At 42.2% G+C, this 14,131-nt stretch overlaps 1 long non-coding RNA gene across 1 annotated transcript; it reads right to left on the bottom strand.

Moving 5' to 3' along the window:
- Positions 1-340: 340 nt before the first annotated feature.
- Positions 341-12,564, bottom strand: LOC138925293 (uncharacterized). The gene is made up of 4 exons (XR_011441227.1): positions 12,391-12,564; positions 1,349-1,574; positions 1,217-1,264; positions 341-484 (listed from the first exon to the last, which is right to left on the bottom strand). It is a non-coding gene; the product is annotated as an uncharacterized lncRNA (long non-coding RNA).
- Between the last annotated feature and the right edge of the window lie 1,567 nt (positions 12,565-14,131).

Genomic DNA, 14,131 nt, shown 5'->3' on the forward strand with positions numbered 1-14,131 from the left:
ATGAGAATCATGCTTGGAGCCTCAGCAGCACCGCGTGATTTTACCTGGCCCAACAATTCCGTTCCCATGTTGAACCTTACTTACAAAAGAAAAAGGATCCATTTGGCATCAGACTTCTCGTCTGTAACACCAGAAACTAGCAGATGGTGAAATACAATATACAGACCCTCAAGAGAAAAGAACTGCAACCTCCAAATTCTGCACCCAACCAAGATATGTCCTTGTCAGATGCAAGGATTCAGGGAATATCTCACTCACCTACTCCATCTGAGAAAAATACCCGAGAAGCAGAACAAGGACCGCAAGATAAAGGAAGACGTGCAGCGAGCCTCATAACATACAGTTCAACCCAAACAGGTCACTCATTTAATTATTTATTCATTTTGCAGTTGTCTCTAGGGCATCTTCTGTGAGCCAGGCACGATTCTGTGCACTGGGTGGCAAAGAATCCAGGTAGTGCCCCTGCTGTCATGGGACGCACATTCTAGTGGAGGAGAGACAATAAACAAGTAAACAGAAGGGTTTATGATTCAAGTAAAGATAGTTCAAGAAAGAAAACTAACCAGTCAGCAGATAGGGAGGGAGGAATAAGTTGGGGTGGGCTGTTCTTTTACGTAGGATCGTTTGCGTTTTCAGGGATGGAGCATTTGAGCAGAGACCTGAGCTATGCGAAGGGGCAAGCCATGCAAGTATTTGGGGGAGGGAGAAGGGCTGCAAGCAGAGAAGCATCAATGCAAAGGCCAAGATGGTGTAAGTACCCAAGAAACCGCAGGAGGTGAGTGATGGGGGCCGTGGTGGGAGATGAGACTGAGGCGGGCAGGGTAAGACCAGGGAGAGCCTTGTGGACTCTGGTAATGGGTTTCACGGTCATTCTAAGAGTGAAGCAAAGCTGTTGGAAGGTTTTGATCAGAGCAGCGATGTGGTGTTTAAACTTTCCAAACGAGCAGTCTTGCTCCTGTATGGAGAACACATCGCGGGAACCCCAGTTAGGAGGCTGATGCAGTAGTCTAAGCAGGAGGAGGCTGGTGACCTGGACTGGGTATGGGACTCGTGGAGATAGTGAGGACTGACTAGATTCAGGAAATATTCTGAAGGGAGAGCCACTTCTGTTGTTATTTATATGCGCATGCATAAAAAGGTGCGTAAAAGGATGGGCAACAAAATGTTACTGATGGTTAATGTGCAAGGAGATTTGAGGCGGTTTCTAACTTTTTACCTTATACATTTATGTATTGCTTAAAATTTTCTGATGAGCCTGTGTCATCTATACAAATGAAAAAAATTAATACAGCCAAATTCATTGTGCATAACAAAAAAAAGCCAAGAAAAAGAAATATTTTTGAGATACCAAGAATGCCTTCAAGGTTGTCCCTGGATCCTTTGTCCTATTCTCTTCGTGTGTCGATCTTTTCTTCAGCTGTCAGAAGGCTCAGAGGTAAATTGGCAGCTCCCCTTTAGTAATCGTGTAGTGGTCCTGCAGCCTGTACGTCTGTGTTTTGATTTTTCTGCTGAATCGTGTCTAAGAGAGTGTTGCAGGCCGGGTACTCTGCGGAGGCAGACTCTGAAGAGGAGATCTGTGTGCAGGAAACATATTGGGGTGTACTCGTGGTAGTAAGACCTGTGAGGGAGGGAAAGGAGCAGGACCGGGCAGATCTGGAAGGTGAACCGCCATGCAGTCACCACAGGTCTCCGCCGATCCTTGGAGAGCTCTGAATCTTGAACGGCCCTTCAGAGTTATCTTGAATTGGGGCAAGAGGCTGGGCCTTTATACTTCCCCATTGACTGGTCATTGGATGGGTGGTATAACCTTGGTGAGGCATGACACTCTCCTCAGCTGGGGAAATGAGTGTTTCTATCCTGAATGTGTGGGGTCTGGGCAGCACACCACAGCATTTACTATGGGGAGGAACATATCTCCTGGTAAAGCTCTTACACCCCAGACTCAGACTCTCTGAGTTTGAATTCTGGCTCAACCACCTATTGGCTGGATAACTTTCTGGCTAGTTCCACAATTTCCTCAACTATAAAATAGATAATGATATTATCTACCTCAAAAGTTTTTTGAAAGGATTCATCAACTAATCCATGTAAAGTGTTTAGATCAGTAGCAGGCACACAGAAAGCACTCAATAAATGTTAGTTATTAACATTATGCTAGTTGCTATATTTTCTGGTCCAAACTTTAAACTCATTATTTTTATGCTTTTATTATATATAATGTTGTCAGTTTCTTCAAAACCTCTGAGCACTGAGGGGGTTGATTCCAGGTCCTGGATCCAATCTGCAGTGAAAACGACATGAGGATCAGCCCACATCATCAACAGTCATAACCCTGCTATCTCCTTTGAGGCCCATCAGGTGGGGGGCTAAAGGTGATTACTACCTGTCTCATACTGGGCTGTGCTGGGACCTGGAGCGGTGCAGAGTCTGAAGGTGGAGCAGAAACAAGACAGGCTGACAGGTACTGTCTGACAAGTGATATTAAGATACTTACAAATCTTGCCTCTAAAATATGGCATCTGAGTGAGGCCAAGGATATTATATTATCTATCATAAGGAGATTTTTCATTTTCCATGTAGAACCTTGCCAGGCGGTTAAATGACAGAAAACACGGTGACAGCTTGCTGTGTTCCTGACCCCATTATGCAGCCAGTGTATGAAATATGTCTCCTTTGAAAATAAAGTTATTCATCAAGTTGTCTCTCACTAGCATGGTGTAATTATCTTCCCAAAGTTATGAATGAAATGACAGGTTCCCAACAAAAAGAGCATGATGTAAAGATGGGTGTCAGCAGTGCCAGTTTTCTCCCTAAGGAAATGTTGGGCCTACCTCTCCCTGGGCTGCTTTTGCCACTGAACCCCTATGTCTCAAACTGGCCGACTTCATGATGCACATGAGAGAGGGAGGTGTCTGTGCTCATCCTCTCCTCTCACTCCCTGTCACAGAGGAACTGTCCCTACTCTTGTCCAGAGCGAATCCTCTTCATCGGGTTCTTTTCTTTCCACATCTGTCTTTAATTCCCTTCATCTCTGTAGCACTCTTGCTCCATCAAGGATTATCCCATCATCAGGCAGATAAAATGGTCTGCAAAGTGCCTGACACGTGAGAATTCCACTCATGTTGGCTACTATCGCTATTATTATTACCACCAAAAAGATGCCAGTAAGCTGTTTTCACGTGTGAGTTAGCCCTTATCTTCCACTTACAACAGTGTGATCACTGATTAAGTGCTATATATGTGTTTGCTATCATTATCCTTTATCCTCCTCCTCCTCCTCTTCCTCCTTCTTTTTCTTCTTATCACCAGTATTACTATCCACCTGGGTAAAATTTCTACCAAGGATTGCTTAAGGTGACTGCTAGAGTGAAATATGTCCAACGAGCCAGTTAGGTCTAATTGTGAGGAATTAAAAAACATCCACAAAATCATTCCGCAGGGCATTAGGAGCGCTGATGATAGACAGTTGTTAAGACGGCACAGCTTCAGGGCTTTATTTCTCGCCAGTGATTTAACCGCTCTTGTCCTCTCTGGTAGCGAGTGTGGGAGGGGTCATGAGGTGGTGAGGAGAGCACACGTGTGAGTAGTTAACCAGCCTAATGTAACAACAGCAAAAACATCATGTCATCGTATCTTCGACCACTTCCCACTGTCTTCTCACCTTCATTGTAAGACACGCTCTTGTGGCCCCTATTACCCCAAATTCAGCCGCTAACCCAAATCGCCTTCAACCTGCCATCCTGTGGTCCCCTGCAGCATGAGTAAATTTCTGGAAAGGAGAATCCATATTCATCGTTTCTCTCCCTTTTCAATCTCCTGGCTCCTGGCCCCAGTATTCCAATCCAACTGCCCTCCCCAAGGTCACGATGGCCCCTACTTTAGGAGCTCTTAGGACTCTTCTCCACTCCTCTGACTTTTCCTTCTGTTTCCTTTGTTGTTCCCTTCCTTTTCTATTCAAACTTCAAATTTCAAAGTTCTGGCCCCAGTAGGGTTGCCAGATTTAGCAAATAAATAAATATTTTATCTGGCAACCCTACCCAGCTCTCTTCTTATCCACTTACATTCTCCCGGGAAATCTTATCCACGGCTTCACTCTTCCCTCTGTAGACATGTCTTAAAATCCATATCTCCAACTCTGTCTCCTGAGACTCAGCTGAGAAGTTCAGTCGCCTCCTGGATGTCCCCAAAGCACCTCAAACTAGATATGCTCTCCGCCTCCCCAGCACCTGCTGCTCCTCCGTGTTCCCGTCTCGGCACACAATTGCCTTTAAAGGAAGGAGTGCAGAGCCCCTCTCTCGTCTTTCCACACTCTTCCTTGCTTTTCCCAGAGAGGAGAAACTGATATGAATGGGCAGATTTTCAAAAATCTAATCAGGAGCCATTTATCTGGGTGACATCAGTATGCTTTAGAACAGGGGCTGGCAAACTTTCTGTAAAGGGCCAGCTTGTAACTATTTTAGGCTTTGTGGGCTGTACCTTCTCTGTCAAAACTAAAAGCAGTCGTTGACAATAGGTAAATGAATGGTCATGGCTGTGTTCCAATAAAATTTTATGTATGGACACTGAAATTCAAACTTTAGATAATTTTCACTTGTCATAAAATATCATTCTTCTTTTAATTTTTTTCTAACCATAAAGATGTAAAAATCGTTCTTAGTTTCTGGGTCATATGAGAACAAGCGGTGGGCCTATTCATCCCATGCTCCATAGTTTGCTAACCTGTACTGTAAAAGGTCACTATTTTGGAGGGACTTTCTCTGTTGTTTTTCTTTCTCTGTGTAGCAAGAGTAGTTTGCTGACCCAGGGCTTTCTCCAACTAAGCAGATCTGACCATCTGTATCTTGTCTGTCTCTTCCTTCTACAGGTCTGAAATGCTAAGGGCCAGCAGTCAGCCTGGCTCTCTTGTACTCTCTGTCTCTTTTTGGCTTCTTCCATCCATGTGAGCACCATGGCAAGAGTTGAAACTTGAGCTTGGGGTTTGAGGGAGACGGAAGCAGCAAATTGGGGGAAAATTCTTTACCTGCTTAAGCTTATTCTTTTATTTGCTCTGTGTGTGTGTGCATGTGTGTGTGTTCTCTCTTGGTTACTTCATGGTGAGTGTCTATGGTTTGGGAAGGGATTGTGGTAGACCCTGGATTTCTGGCTAAATACTCAATAATAGCACCTCAAATCCCAGCACTATTTCTAATATCGCCATCCTTCTAGTGCCCAAGCTAGAAAACGCAAATCATCTTTGACTATTTCCTGATCTGTTACCTCCATACCCAGCCAGTTTCTATAGGCACTATTGCTATTTTGCGTCTTAATGTCCCCTCCTACCGTCCACTCTTGATGTTTTCATAATATACGTTCAAATGGGGATGAAATAATTTTTGAAATTGCAATGGGAGTATGGGCAAATTTCATGGTGATTATATGATACCAGAATTAACCAGAGATTTAAATTTGCATACAGCAATGGTATATAAAAGATAATTATGGAGGAAAACAAGATGGCGGCTATGAGCAGACGCATAATGGTGGCCATGAGCTTCAGAAGGAGAGGATGGCACCATGAAGTAACAGAGATACTTTATTGTTTGGAATTCTGCACATTCTAGGAATATATTAGAGACTGTCAAAGAATTAATGATACAAACACCCGCCAGGAACAAGTGGCAACTCTGTAGAGAGCAATGGAGAGGCTCCCGGGATCTGAAAAGAGCTTTTCTCCTCCCTATTCTTTTCTCAGACTTTGTATTTATGAATATACTCACCCCACTGCACCCCAATTAGAGCAGACTTGTTAGCCTTGATTAGAAGATTTAATATCCATGATATGTTTTCTATGTTAATTAACTTCCTCTCTATGACCTTGTATTTAAAGTACTCACAAAGAACAGGGAAGACACAACTCTATTTCATATGACAAATATTCCCAGATCTGTTGGGAACAGAAGTACCACTCCAGACAAATTTCCCTTGAGGGGGTGGCCTTGAAAACTTGTGCAAGCAAGTGCTCACTCTGTCATCCTCGTCTCCTGTCTGGCTGTCCTTGTCTTCAGTCTCTTCCCATCCCCTAATCCATCCTCAGCAGAGTCATCTTTTTAAAGGACACATTTGAGCAAGCCAGTCTCCTCCTCAGAAACTCTCAGTGGTGGGTTTCCACTGCTGCCTACAAACAAAGTCAAACTCCTGAACAAGGTGTTTAGGTCTCTTCCCTTGAGCTAGCTTCCACGTGCTCCCCAGCCCCATCTCTGACTACGCCCTCTCTGGCCTCCCTGAAGGTTCAGGCACCTCTGGGGTTCAGGCACTGAACCTCCGTGGTGCAGACTGTTCAAATGACTTCTCCACAGCAAATAAAGCACATACTCTTGTATCTGTGCTATTACACAGCTCCCTTTATTTGAAATGTTCTTGTCCCTAGCTTCTGCGTGTTAAAATCCCACTCAGCCTTCAAGGTCAAATCCTGTCATCTCTGTGAAAATTTCCCAGACCCTCTCAGTCAGTCCCCCACAGCACATTGGCACTGAGTTTGTTAAACACTAGTGCATTCTGACCTCTGTTATGTTAGTCTGATCACACATTTGTTCATTTCATAAATAATTACAAATGACCTTCTGTGTGTCAGGCACTGCATCAGGCATAGGAGATAAAACAGGGAGCAAGACTGACATCCAGACACTCTTCCTGACCATGTGGGGTGACAAGGACCTCTGCTCTAAACCCCTAACAGCAGACATTTTGGGGTGAACCGAGACGTGCCTGGGCAGCATGAGTTAGGGAAGAACAATGGTCAGTCTACTCTCTTGCCTTGGTTTTACTGAGTAGGGTGTGTAACTTGAGGGGAAATGCAACTGCTTGGGACAATAGAGGGAATTTTCAGTGCCTTGACAAAAAGAGAACAGAAGAAAGAGACCCTCAGGAAGTAGTTCTTTCTCTAAAGGGAAGAGGCTCTACAGGAAAAATTAAAATGTCCAAGAGAAAGTTGGCTTAAAGGCTGCTCTACCGCGTGGAAATTAGATCATCCATGGGAAGTATTCAGCGCCATGCCTACAACGTACTAAGAACCAAGAAAATCTAGTTGTTGTTATTGTTATTTTGTCCCTTCCTCTGAATCTCCATGAAATCTTCATTAACATCAACATTACTTGTCAATCCTTGAGAGCTGGAGTCTTAGGGCGAAGGGAAGATATTAGGAGGATGGGGAAAACTACTAAGTCTGGCCTCATAGTGGGCTTGGGGGGGAACCAAACACTGCCCGAAGAGAACCAGTCACACTGAAGTATATACCGTTTATTGGGTGCTAACCTGGTGCTAGGAACTGGGCTAAGAGCTTGATGTACCCTATTTTATTTAATCCTCAAAACGCCCTATGATGTAGGTGCTATTATCATCCCCCATTCTATAGATGAGGAAACTGAGGCACCAAGAACACAAATTATTTGCTCAAAGTTACACAGTTAATAAGTGGGTGGAGCTGGTATTCAAATCCCAAATCTCCAAAGCTCCCCGACTTGACCACTTTGCCCTGAGGTCCCTCCACCAGCCCTGAGCTCCCCGAGGGCAGGAAAAGACAGTGTTGAAGGAGGCGTGGCCCAGAACATCATCCTCATTATGTAAACAAGAGAAATGAGACGCTGGACAGTTAAGTGACATAATCTGTACGTTTTACGAATCAGGACTACAGATCCGGCTTCTGACTCCCACTCAAGTGCTCTTTCCGTGATTGGAGGTTGACTTTTATTTGAGAACAATTCCCACATGAAGCATGTGTGCTGTTCCCGCTCCTGGGCCGATAGGATCACCAAGCCCCAGCTGGGATTAGAGTCTTCTTCGATTTATGGCTTATTCTTTTCTGGTCTGGGTTATTCAAAGGTCAGTTGGACTAATGGATGAGGGCTGCTTTGCAGCCTATGTTCAATTTAAAATGCATGATGCCTGTCAGACTTATTACTTTTAAAAGGGAGCTCTCATCGGAACGGGGGTGCTATTTCAGAGATGATTCTGTGATTGGCTTTAGAGAGTCGATCAGATATGATTCAAAAAGATAGTGCTGAAATTCATGACATGTGGAAAAAAAAAGGGACCTAACTTCTCAAATGAACTCCTGATAAGAACAAAGAGATTCGCTGAAATATTTCACCAAAGTCTTTTGAGGCCATTAAGAAAGTGCCCAGCCAGGACTGAAAAGTGCATTAATGGTTATTTCTTTAGGGCAATTGAATTATTGCATCTATCTCCACCTAACTTGATTCACATTGAAGCAGTTTATTTTTAAAATTAGATACAAGTGTTCTGGTTTAAAAGGTGGCTGGCTAGTAACCCTTGACACAACCTCTTCCACCCTCCCAATAAAAGTCTGTGAAGACAGAGAAAATGTCAAAAATGCATTTAAAAAACTTCAGACTAGGACTGATGAGCTGCTGCTGGAATCTGTGATTAATTAACACTAACTTCAATGCCAATGGAATTGGCCAGAGAGTGCAGACTCCGTCCTACCCTCGCTCTGGTATTAGAAACAGAGTCAGTCTGCTAGATTGAAAGCAATGATACTAGCAACAGTAGTTAACATTGTTAAAAGATAAATTGAGGTATATTAAAATTTTTTTAAAGTTTCTTTGAGCAAAACTCAGTTGGAATGGGGAAGTGCCAAACTAGAAGCAGAATGACCCACTGACAGGAGCTAGGGGCAAGTTTTTTATAGAGAAGATGCAGAAGCAAAACAAGACCATCGTTTGATTGGCTATGGCTTCTGCAGCTTCACTATTTAGGAAAGGCTTGTTGGCTGTTTGTGATTGGTTGTTCTTCTTACCCTTGAAGACTTTACAGGATTGATTCTGGCTGAGGTTTCGGTTTTCTTACACAGGCTACCAAGGTGTTAGAGCCACCTCAGTCTGAGGGCCTCCTTGTTACATCACTTCAACAACACATGTTCAGTGCTGACCATATGTGAGGCACTGGTTCTGCATGAAATCAAATCATTTAACCTCCTCAACAGCTCTAAGAAGTAGGAACTATTATTTTTCCCATTTTACAAATGAGGAAACTGAGGTGCAGAGAGGCTAAGTATCTTGTTCAAGATCAGAAAGCTAGTAAGTAATAGAGCCAAGATTAAAATCCATGCACTTTATCTAGTTCCTCTTTCATTGTGTGCCCAGTTCAGAAATACAAGGTCTTCCTAACAGAAATCCAGGCAGCCATAACTCTACAATGTCCAGTGATAACAAAGTGCATTGTCATGAAATGTAAGTGCCAAAGGGCAAAGCAGCAAACCAGATAAAGAAAAAAATGATTACAAACATAAGAAGAAACTAATAGTTGTACAATTATTTGGGTGACTTATGCAGACAAGTTAGGGCAAAACTTAAATAATATTAAACAAAATTTTTACCTTTTATTAAAATGTTTGAAAAATATTTACAAAAACAGATCTTACACTAAACCACAAAGAAAAGTTGGACAAATCTCAAAAAGTAGAGAGTATAATGACTACGTTCTCTGTCTAAAATGCAGTACATCTGGAAATCAAGAAAAAAGTTTAAGGATAAGGCCCTCAACCTCATGGAAGTCAAAACACTCTCCTAAAAAGCTATCATTGAGAGAGGAAGTCAACGGTGCAATGGAGATAATTTAGAGAATTGCAGCGAGAAAACAGTACATCAAAATTCACAAGATGTCAAAGCTATCCTCACTGGCAAATTCATAGCATAAAGTGATCTCATTATCTAACAACAAAATATAATAAACTTCCTTCTTTGACTCAATAAAATAAAAAAATAAACAAGATAAATAAAAAAGAGGCAGAAACAAACACCATGAAATTGATATATGTGGTGGAGACTGTAGGATGATTTTCTTAATGTTTCCAAACCCAACCTCATTATCCCTTTTCTTCCACAGAAGCTGGAAAGTGAAATGATTAACTTCCCAGAACCCCTTGTAGTAAGAAGCAGCCACGTGAAATAAATCTTATCACTGAGATATCAATGGAGGATGATCGAGGGGGCTTGACACATGACTGTATATAAAATATATATTTATTATAAACATATAAATCATATGGTAAATAGATACATTATATAATTAAATAATTATGTTAATGACATGCTAATTATAATAATAAATTATACAGTCATGGGTTGCTTAACGACAGGGATGTTTTGAGAAATGCGTCATTAGGTGATTTTGTCATTGTGCAAACATCGTAGAGTGTACTTACACAAACCTAGATGATAAAGCCTGCTGCACATCTAGGCTATATGGTACTACCTTATGAGCCCAATGTCATATATGCAGTCCATCACTGATTGAAACCTTGTTATGCAGCGTATGACTGTATAATTATATATTTCAGATACTTACATGGTAATTATATACAATATGTCGATGAAAATAATCCATAACCAATCTATAAATGAAAATTTGGGTGAGTTTATTCTGAGCTTAAATCTTAGGATTATAACCCGCGAGAGTCTTTCCACAAAGCAACAGAGCACTCCAAAGAAGTGGGGGTACACAGGGCAGTTATATACCCTCAAAGAGGGTGTTTCACATATGATTGAAATGTCCCTCCCACAATAGTCACAAGATTGCCCTGTCGGCACAGCACTTGATGGACACAGCAGGTAGTGGGGCTGCTATCTTGGTGGGCGTAGCAGGAGGCAAGTCTATTGTCTCAAGCTGGGCGGTTACAGGTGAGCGCAGCAATCAGTTTCTAGCCTAAGGAAAGATACTTAATCCTTAAGGAGACACCAATGTTGGGAGGGGGAGGGAAGTTGCACCTTTATCTCAAGGGCCTTTGTTCTTGCCATAGGGAATCTCTAAAGCAGATATACAATGCATGTTCACCGGCCTCAGTCAGGCCCTTTTGGAAAGACAAGCTCAGGCCGAATTAGGTTTACACCAAATGGCTTCCTCATATATTCCAATATATCCTATTACTTGCCATTTTTATCTATCAAATATATAAGTAATTGTGTAAATATGTACCTATGAAATTCCCATACTATATAATTGTGCACCCTCCCCCCAAAATATATTGTATTAAAATTCCAAAAGTAGAATTATGTGCAAATAGGTTTAGCTAAAGATCATTTAATGAAGAGATTATTTATAGAGGTGTGGGCAACGGTTTAGGAAATTCATGGATATTGAGGTATTCAAAACTAGCACCAATGGGAAGCCATTACCATCCTAGGCCTGAAAGAGATAAAGGGAGTGTGGTAGTTTTAAAGATTTTTTGCTACTTCTCTCTTGAGGAAGTAGAGCTTAATTCTCCTCCACTTGAGTGTGGGCTGGACTTAGCAACTCCCTTCTAACAAACAGAATACGGAGGAAATGATGATGTGTGACTTCTGAGACTAACAGGCATGTGGCTTCTTCCTTATTTTCTCTCTCGGCTGGCTTGTTCTGGAGGAAGCCAGCTGACCTTTCATAGGAAACTCAACCGATCCTTTGAAGAGGCCCACAAGTTAAGGACATGAGGCCTCCTGCCAACAACCAGATGCTAGAGCTTGGATGGGATCCTCCAGTCCCAGTCAAGCCTTAGGATGACTGCAGCCCAGCAGCATCTTAACTGCAACCCCATGAGAGACCCTGAGCCCAAGCCACCCAGCTAGGCCACTCCTAGATTCCTCAGAAACTGTGTGAGATAGTAAGTGTTTGTTGTTATATTTGGGGGTAATTTGTCATACTGCAATAGATAACTAACCAGATGGAGAAAATAATATCCCTAGACATGGTGAAAATTTGCGTTGTGGAGATCTGGCTTCTGGAAGAACAGTAGACATAGAGGCTGTGGCCCTTGTCAGAACCACTGGGCCCGGCTGGGAGGACGAGGAAGAAGATAGCCTTTGCTCTCTCTCCTCCTGCCCTTCAACCTTCTGCCAGTGCATACACTGACCAGGCCCAGCAGAAGCCATAGGGCAAGTCAGCCCCAGTCTGTAAAGATTAGCCCCAGGGCACAGAACAGGTCAAAGGACAAGTTTTACGGAGCCAACAAAGAATAATCAGAACATATTTAGACCAATCTCAATTATGAATAGTGTTTCGATCAGGATTTGGTTGGAAAAGGAGAACCACTAGGAGATATATGACGTAAAGGACGTATTACACAGATTGGACCTTATGTAACTGTGGGAGCTAGTTAAACAATTTCTCTATGGCTGTTGCTTCTGTACCTGGGGCCTCAGACTGAAGTCAGCAAAGCAGGCAATGAGGAAAGAGGGACATGAAGTGGGGACAGCAAGAACTGGAGCCCGCAGACAGACTGAAACCTACATTGGTCTCCTACTGTCCCCAAGTCTCCAGTTTTGATGATGGGAGAATCTGCAGGAGAAATTGGTACCCTTCTCTGGGGCTGAAATGTATCCAGCTCAGGAGTCAGTGAAGCTGAAGGTGTTGACTCACCAGGAACTGGAGTTGCTGTGGGTCTGGCTGCTGTCCCACCTCGGCTGCTGTCAGACGAGCCAGCAGAGCAGCGACAACACTTTGAGTGGCGTGGCGTCAATGTCTCGTGCCCTGCAGTGGCCGGTGAGTGCAATGAGAATATGGCTCCTGCTTCATTTCCGCCTTCCCAATCTCACGCAATGGTCCTTGGGGCCCAGCTAACCCAGAACTATGCAGGGCAGGGAATTCTGGAAACAGTCCCAGCTAAACTGAGTTGATACAATACAAATCCACCACAGGGCTGCAAAAGGACAAAATATACTAAGAGCAAAATGAAGTATGTATTAAGAGGATTATCTACCACAACCAAATCAGGTTTACTCCAGGGAAGCAAGGATAGTTTCGCATTAGAAACATCTATTAATGTAATGACATCAGCTCAACAATCTCAGTAAGAAAAACCAGATGATAATCTCAACAGAGGACAAAAAGATGTTCAGATAAAATTCAATATTCACGCCTGATTAAAATAAAAAACTCCTCCTAGAAATCTAGAAGTAGGAAGATACCCCCTTTAACACACAACGTTGCTTGTTGACATCCTGTATCATCCTTAATGTTGAAACACCAGAAACATTCCCGTTAAAGCCAGGAAGAGGCAGAGGTGCTGGATGTCTGTATTACTATGTAGCACTGTTCCGGAAATTCTATCTGATGCAATAAGACATCAGGCAGAAATAAAAGGTAAAATTATTGGAAAGGAAGACCAAAATTACTGTTATTTGCAGACAATATGATTATATATCTTTAAAAAACTGCAAAGAATCAGCTGAAAGCTCTTAACATGAATTCATAATAAGTAAATTGGTGGCATAAAAGAAAAATGTACAAAATCCAGTAGCTTTCCTCTTGCTAGCAATGCCACTCAGAAAACATGATGGGGAACAGAATTCAATCACAAGGCAAACCGGGAAACATTAAATACCCCACAGCGTTGGCATTTTTGAAGAATACAGATCATTTATTTTATTGAATGTCTCTTCATTTGGGTTTGGCTGCTGTTTCCCCATGATTAGACTCAGGTTATGCATTTTTGGCTGGAATATCTCAGAAGTAATGTTGTAGCCTTCTGTGTGCATCCTATTATGAGGAATATGACATCAACTCATCCCATTATCGATGACACTAACGTGGATCCCTGTTAACGTGGTATCTACAAGATTTCTCTTCTGCAAAGTAATTATTTTTCCCTTTGTAGTTATTAGGCACCTTTTAGGAATTTCTTTAGAGACCCTGTAAATATCCTGTTTCTCATCAAACTTTTACTCATTGTCAAATATTGTTTTTGGCAGTGCTGGCAAGGATGGGCGAGATGTCCGTTCACACACAGCCCTAGTCCGAGTATAAATAGGTCACAGTCTCTGAAGGGCAACTGAGCAACCCTTCTGAGGAACGTTAAAAATTGACATAGTCTTTGATCTAATAATCCAAATTCTAGGAATCTGTTCTAGGAAGGGTAAAAATCAGAAGTGTGGCCAGAGAGGTACTGTTTTCATTTCATAAATTTTCATAACAGTGAAAATTTGGTGACAAAGTAAAAGTCCAACAATAGATGGGTGGATAAATAAATTATGATAGTGCTGTATGAAGAAATAATAGTATTCTTAAATACTAACAGAAAGAATAGTCACCAAATAAATTTACTTGAAGATATGTATTTTAAACTGCATATATAGTATGTACTTATAGGATATTAGTATTT

Source organism: Equus caballus, chromosome 7 (genome assembly GCF_041296265.1).
Source record: "Equus caballus isolate H_3958 breed thoroughbred chromosome 7, TB-T2T, whole genome shotgun sequence".
Classification (NCBI taxonomy): domain Eukaryota; kingdom Metazoa; phylum Chordata; class Mammalia; order Perissodactyla; family Equidae; genus Equus; species Equus caballus.